Raw genomic sequence first — 8344 nt, 5'->3', positions numbered from 1 at the left:
CACCAAAAGTGTACTTCTATCAGAAAGTTATAATTATTTATTATTATAGATTGTTTTAGGTATATTTTATAATATTTTTCAGGTCTTGTTAAAATATATTGCAATAATTTTGATTGAGAACTTAATCCTTAATCTTTTAATGATTTGGGAACTAGGAAGCCCACCAACCTTCTGGGAATGGCCAGGACCCACCCCTGCTGGTATTAGCCCAGCTCCTCCAGCCACTCCTTGTGCTCACCCATCAGATGAGATCATGCTGCCCCACAGAAGCAGCCAGGCCACCATTTTCAAGATCACACCTGCACTAGCTGGCTTGACCTCACCTGCATGCTGCATGCGAAGTTATGAACTTCAAATGTGCCCCTCCCCCACTGATACTGGCCCCAAAGCCATGAGTCTCCTGTTACAGCTGCACATCTATGGGATTATATCTCAGAGCTGGCTGAGCTTTGGGAGGTGGGGTAGGTGAGGAGGGGAGGCAGGGTGGAAAGCAACTGTTGTATGCGGTGTCATATGTGTATGGAACAACAGAAGTTAGAGATGGAGAGGATTTATGAAATTATCCATCTTCATCAATGCCAGATTGATCTCTGCTATCTACCCTGTAGTGCTTTGGGATCCTTTGTGATGCCCTGCGTTATATATATGCACAGTATTAGTATTCATTGTACTTCATAATAAACCAAAATTTGTAACAGAAGCTACTTCTGAATAGCCTTACACCCATGATTTGATTCGATTCAGCAGAGGTGGGTGTGGAGAACCTTGATCTAAGAAGAGTCCTTGTTAGACTGAATACTTTTGCCTCACAGCTGCTGCTGAATGTTCCCTCTCTGCTCCTTTGGGAGAGTAGACAGAATGGGTTAAGATTGGATGGGCTGTTTGTCAGGTATGATTTCTATCACCCACCCATTTTCACATCTATTTAGAACACATAATGACTATCTAAGGGAGCAGGAATGTTGAGTTCAGATCAATGGGAGGCTGATTAATTACCTCAGATGTATTCAGATAACAGAGTTGAATGCAAATGCAAAGGGAGAGCTTTCAGACAGTACTCAATTCAGTAAACCAAATCAGTTCAGAATATGTTTTAAGGATAAGTGCAAAGACGACCCAGGCAAATGTGGTATCAAAGAAAGAAGAAACCCAAAAGCAAGTATTGCAAATCAACAACATAGAGATGAAGGAGAAAAGAAATCTCTAAAGCTCTTACAAATCTGGAAGCCTATTAAAAACAGAAGAAAAAAAGGTAAAGGAAATCAACTCAAGAGACATGGAGAGGCACTACAAACGAAACCTTGAACAGCAGGGAAAAATTACTCTGATGCAAATGAATTTAAATAGTGCTCTAGTGGTTAGGGAGAATAGCATTTTCTTAATCCACAAACGTCTCTCCTTGGGTGAAATCCTGATCGTAATAAGAATTTTTCCATTGACTTCAACAGGACCAGGATTTCACTCTTGTGCTTACTTGTTGCCTATACTACCATCATACATCTTTACCCCCATTTGTGCCTCATTTCTGGGGCAACCACAGGGTGGAGATAGACCTGGATTCAGTTTTACCTAATGTGTCATGAGAAACAGTGTCAGCCAAATTCTAACTGGCTAGGCTCCCCTATCAGTCACATGGTTATGAATCAGGAAAAATGCCGTTGCTGATAGAGTAAAATCAGTGTAAGCGAGAGCAGAATCCATCCCTTAATTGCAGGGGATAGCAATATAGGCTGAAAGAACCCAACATCCCTCAAATCAGACCATACTGAGCAAATGTGTCCTGGAATCATAAATACAGAACACTTGGTAATCATTCAGTGAGCCATGGTTTAACACAGAGACCTGAGATGCTAGTTCTGGTCAAAGGGGAAACATGCAACAGGCCAAGCAGCTCCACATCTCTGACATGTGCATCTGCTTGGAGAAGATGCTGTTTAATTAATGCAAGCTCTTGAGTGGAATTCACTAGCCAATAAGCAGTGTGTTTCTGGGAGTTGCCTACAGAGGCACTCATGGTCATAATTTCTTATCATAAATGATGCTCATGGTGTCCTTCCAAGTCTCATCTGACTGAGTACTGCTTCCTCACAGTAAATGTGCCCAAAAGTTCTGTGCTGGTAACACTCAGAGCACTGGGACACCCAGTCCCTGCTGCTCTGAATGCACCTTGCACTTCCTTGGGAAGTTTGTTCAGGACCACCAGCAGGGCTCTGGTGTTGAATATAACTGTGCTTGCCGCAGCTTTACAATGCATGTGTTTTAACTTCTCCATTCTCCCCTGAGGCAGTTGTTATTACATTATGGAACCAATTGAACAGGTTTTGATCAACACACTAGGAGAAACCTGACTAATGTATTTAGTCTACAGAAGAGAAGAGTGAGGGGGATTTGATAGCAACCTTCAACTACCTGAGGGGGGAGTCTGAAGAGGATGGAGGGAAGTTGTTCTCAGTGGTGACAGATGGCAAAACAAGGAGCAATCATCTCAAGTTGTGGTGGGGGGAGGTCTAGGTCAGATGTTAGGAAAAACTAGCTCACCAAGAAGGTGTTGAAGCACTGGAATGTGTTACCTGGGGAGGTGGTGGAATCTCCATCCCTAAGGTCTTTAAGTCCTGGCTTGACAAAACCCTGGCTGGGATGATTCAGTTAGGATTGCTCCTGCTTTGAGCAAGGCTGGACTTGATGGATTCCTGAGGTCTTTTCCAGTCCTAGGATTCTATGATTCTGTGAGGCTGAAGTTGCAGATGTAGGGAAAGTTATGCCTGTATTCCCAGCGGCTTTGAAGCTATTTCTTTTCCCAAGCTCCCCAGAGCACTTGACTGGTCTTTCATCCCTTCTCTTCCCTTCTCCTTCACTCTGCTCATTCTCTTTCCCACTATTTCTCTTTTTTACTATGCCCAGCCACCATTTTCCTTTCCTAGAATCACACCAACACTTGTCCCTCAGCCCACCTAATCCTGGCCCTACCCCCCTTGAGAACCTGGAAGAAGATTCACAGAATCATAGAAGCCTATGACTGGAAGGGACCTCAGGAGGTCATCTAGTCCAGCCCCCTGCCTAAAGCAGGACCAACCCCAACTAAATTACCCCAGCCACGACTATGTCAAGCTGGAACTTAAACACTTCTAGGGATGGAGATTCCATCATTCCCTGCCTGAGCCCTGGTGTGAGGGGGAGAGTTTCCCAGCTACTATATCTGCCCTTCTTCTAGGGCTGCACATTTTTACAGCAACTGTTTAAAAATCCACACTTTTCAAGTATGCTAGCTACCTCTGCACACTCAGCAGCTGTGGCCTGACTAATATTTAAATGAGCTTGAATTCCTGACATTGCAATTCAGATCTGATTTTTTAAAATCAAGACTCTCCTCGTTATCTAAGATATCTGCATTTCCTCCCTGTACCCACTTCATGTATGTGGATGTCGTGGAACTTCCCCTCTCAGTTTTCAAAGGGCCAAAAAAAAAAAAAAACCCCAAAAAACCCAAACCAAACCAAACCAAAACCAACCAACCAACCTCATAGAGAAATCCATCCAGAGATAGTGGAGATGCCCTTCCACAGTATTTCCTGATGAGCTGCTCTTCTGCAAAATAGGGCAATCTTCACTAGCCATCTTTCCCTGCTGCAAAAAGGACCTCTTCCACACAATGGAAATGTGGTGTTTGCATTAGGGGCACTAGGAGGGAGGGGGTCTTCACTTCTGTTGCTATTGAACAAATTCCCTTTACAGGTTGCACCACTCAGTCTGGCCCCCTTAGGACCTGACCAGTGCTGGATGAGAGAATTTGCTGACCCATGGGAGGTCAATATTGTCTAGTAGCATTACCAACACTTCCACTACTTCCTGGGCTCTTAGAAAACAACAAGAAGTCCTGTGGCAACTTATACACTGACATATTTTGGAGCATAAGTTTTCGTGGGCAAAGACCCGCTTCATCAGATGCATGAGTGGGGGGTGGTTGCAGAGGGGTATTTAAAGAGTGGGGTCCCAGCAAAAGGGAGGGCCGGAGGTGACAAGGTCTATTCAGTAAGGTGGAAATGGCCCATTATCAATAGTACATATCAAAAGTGGAAAAAACAAGTCAGATCAGACGGAGGGATATGACCCATTGTCAGAGTCTAATGGGGAGATATGGACACCCAGGGCACAGAAGCTGCTTTTGTAAGGTGCGAGCCACTCCTAGTTTCTGTTTAATCCGTGGTTAATGGAGTTAAATTTGCAAATAAATTGCATCTCAGAGATTTCTCTCTCCATCTGATTTTTGAAATTTCTTTGTTTCAGGACTGTCGCCCTTAAATCTGCCACTGAGTGTCCAGGGAGATTGAAGTGTTCCCCCACAGACTTCTGTACATTACTGTTCCTGATGCCTGATTTATGTCTATTTATTCTTTTATGTAGAGACTGTCCAGTCTGACCAATGTAAATTGCAGTGGGGCGTTGCTGGCACATGATGGCATATATTATGTTAGTAGGTGTGCAGGTAAAGGAGCCCCTGATGGTATAGTTGGTGTTAGGTCCTGTGATGATGTCACTGGTGTAGATACGTGAGCAGAGTTGGCAGTGAGGACCGTTGCAGGGGCTGGTTTCAGGCCTAGAGTCACTGGTTTGTGATTTGTAGTGGCTGGTGAGGATTTGTTTAAGGTTGGCAGGCTGTCTGTAGGCGAGGACAGGCCTGCCTCCCAAGGTCTGCGAGCGTGAAAGATCAGTGTTCAGGATGGGTTGCAGATCACTGCTGATGCGCTGGAGAGGCCTTAGGTAGGGGCTGTATGTGATGGTCAGTGGTGTTCTCTTGTTTTCCTTGTGAGGCCTGTCTTGTAGCAGGTGGCTTCTGGGTACCCGTCTGGCTCTGTCAATCTGTTTCCTCACTTCCTTAGGTGGGTATTGTAGTTTGAGGAAAACTTAGTAAAGGTCTCGTAGATGTTTGTCTCTGTCTGATGGATCAGAGCAAATACGGTTGTACCTTAGTGCCTGGCTGTAAACAATGGATTGTGTAGTATGCCCTGGATGGAAGCTGGAGGTGTGTAGGTAAGCATAGCTGTCCGTGGGTTTTTGTATAGGGTGGTATTTATGTGACGGTCACTTATCTACCTCACTGGGCTCTTAGAAATAATTTAATGGTAAATTAGAGCTAAATGACAGCACAGAACACTGAGAGCCAGGACTCGTAGCTGTTAACAAACTTTCTGGAACTACAGGAAACGTGGCGACACCCATGGTAAGCAGTCATCCAGCTAACTAAAATCATATCAGATTACAGATGTTGCTGGATGAGAGAGCTCCGGATGACAGAGTTCAACCTGCAGTAGCCATAAAACTGTGCCAGGGACTTGTGAGCAGGGCAACTCCTACACCCAATGACTGTGCAGCCTCCATGCAGGTCCTTTTCTTTTTGAGGTGCCCACCATCCAGCAGACTCTCCAGTCACTAGGCTTCAAGTGCCACTGCTCTGCGGGATGAGGGAAAAAGGATTCCACAATTCCTGCACCCCCAGTCACAGCGTCTCCACTGTTGGAGCTGAAGGATGAGACTTGAGGATCCCTTGTGTGCCTGCCCCCTGCCTCCCTCTCTGTTTAACTGTCAGCCATTGAAGGTGAGGTTGCTAGATGGGAGTGGAGGAGCAGGAGAGGGCAGAGGGAGTCAATGGAGAGAGAAGACTTGGAGGAGCAGATGGACTGAAGCAGGGCACAGGGATATAGTGAGCATGGGAGGAAGCTGGAAAGGGTGCGGCTGTGCTCAGAATTTGTACAGCTATTTGTTTCACGCTCAGAGGGAACCTTGGCTAGGAGCTGTTCTGCATGTTGGTTCTATCTCTGGTCTCAGTGATACTGGTGTAAATCTTGGGGTGGAGCGGTCCATACAAGTCCATTTACACTGGCATATATCCAGATGAGTGCCATTCCAATCCATTTACATGAAGATCATAATTTGGCCCATTAAGCAGACTTCAAAATGCTTTTAGAATAACAGCCTAAGTCTTTGTCTTAAAAGTGATAGGTCAGCTCTCATGTTGTAAATGTGAAATATGCTTGATTTTTCTCTGTTGCTCTTCTAATTCACTTGTTCAGGCTACTGTGTTCTAGTTTCTTTGCTAATTCTGGAGGCTCTTCCAAGTAACATCATTCCTTTATTAATGAGATTCAGCCCAACATAGCTAAAAAAAAAAAAGACTGTCCAACAGAAGCCTCTTTGTTGCTGCTGATATGAACAGCAGCAAACACAAGAGGGTTTTATAAATGATTTTTCAGTCTGATCCGCCTGATCTCACCAAGCTAACTTATTATTTCACCTCAGAAACATTTTTCTGCAGTAAAATCCAGTCTGTTCTCTAAGAAAAAGCCAACCCGCAAGAAGAAAATGCTAGAAAAAGTGCCCCAATTACACCTTGTCACTTACAGAGCCACAAAGGACCACTCATTTAAAAAGTGTAAAGAAGTTTTGTTTCAAGCTCATTAATCGTGACTGTAAAGTCGGTTTGGTGCAATAGGATTTCTCTGTAGACTGTGTTAGGGGCATTGGGCCAACCACAAGAGGCAAAATGGACTCATGAGATACTAATTTGCTGCTCTTGAAATCCAGATCTTAATAATACATGACACGTGGGAGTTACAAGTCCCCTTTGTGGGATAATGCACTTAGCTTTGCTCCTCCCCCAGATACCAAGGCCTACGCTGAGCTAGTCAGTCATGGGCACAGGCTCTGTGGTACAATGGATGGGATTCTGGACGTCTAAGCTACAAAGCAGAGTCATTCACTTTATATTTCATTAGGAGGAGGATGAAACTCTGGTATGGGTTACCCAGGCCTGACAAGTCTCTCTGCAGCCTTGGAGCTGCACACACCCTCGGTGACTGCCAAAGGATGGCTGTGGTTTATTAATTTTGCTTTTAACTTCACAGCCATTTCCAGTTTACCTATATATATATATACATATATATATATATATCTATATATTATGCTGAACTTAAATACACTATGGTCATTTAATGGCACAACTGTAGTCAGTTTTTGAACCAGCACTCATGTGTCAGTTAAATTTATCCAGGAATAGCATCTCCTTTTCTGTGGTCTAGAACCAGCTGTTGCAGGAGACAATCTTTGCTTCTCTGAGCCCTGTCATGTTGTGACATGTAACCAGATAGTATGGTGCTAATATATGGAGTTAAGTAATAAGACACCAAAAGTCCCTTAGAAACAGCCATTCCTTCAAGATCAACAAGAAGTCCTGTGGCACCTTATAGACTAACAGATATTTTGGAGCATAAGCTTTTGTCAGCAAAGACACACTTCGTCAGACCTGCTTCCCATGAAAGCTTATGCTCCAAAATATCTGTTAGTCTACAAGGTGCCACAGGACTTCTTGTTGTTTTTGAAAATACAGACTAACTTGGCTACCCCTCTGATTCCTTCCAAGGTTTCTGCTGGGTTCTGTTAAGGCTGAATTCTGCAGTAAATTCTGCAGAAGCCCAGAATATCTAAGGCCCTGCAGGTAGGCTACCAGCCAGCTCTCAGAGGGTAGCAGCAGTCCTTTATTACCAGTCTGGGCTGGACTCAAATGGGTGGCCTAAAGGCATATGTCTCCAGAGATTGTTAAGAGCTGACTGAGCCACCCAGCCTTGTCTTTGGAAGGAGACAGAAAATGTACCAAACTCTTCTGCTGTTAAATGCTGAAAGGGGAAGAATTGCACTGTTGCGTTTTTATTTTATTTTTCTTAGTCTCTTTTTATCTCTTGGCAACCCTTTATGCAATTAAATAGCTCCACGGGGAAGCCATATGCTGCCAATAGTTTTACACTTCTCAGTAATGGGAGGTTGGAATTCTTTTCAAATTGACATGATAGGATCCCATTACAAAACTCTTCTCTAAGAGGAACAGCTAAATGTTCTCTCAAGGAACTCAATTAAAAATAGACCAACTGGCATTGTTATCTCCCCAGAAAAATGCACTTGGCATTGTGAATAACAGTACATCTGGTGGTACAGCTCTGAACTGCTGATGACTCAACCATTCGCCTATTGTGAGTCGAAGTGGCAAGGATCAAGCTCAGACTCACTTCCAGGGCATCTTGCTTCAGAGTCCTGTCTCCATTCTACCCTTAATATTAGGTCAAACATTTGCAATTTCATCGACATAATGTCAATCCCCATTCTGAGAGACAAGCTTGGAGAGGGGATATCTTTTATTGTCTCTCTCCCCAGCTTCTGTCCAGGAGAGAGACAAGCATTTCAGCTACATGGAGCTCTCCGCCAGTGCTGGGAAAGCTAGTCTCACTTGGCTTACTTTCTGAGGCTGCTGCTATGACACCGATGGAAAAGAGACACTGTGCAGTCACCCGGCTGGGGT

The sequence above is a fragment of the Carettochelys insculpta genome, chromosome 17, assembly GCF_033958435.1.
Source record: "Carettochelys insculpta isolate YL-2023 chromosome 17, ASM3395843v1, whole genome shotgun sequence".
NCBI lineage: Eukaryota > Metazoa > Chordata > Testudines > Carettochelyidae > Carettochelys > Carettochelys insculpta.
This window is presented reverse-complemented; position numbering follows the sequence as displayed.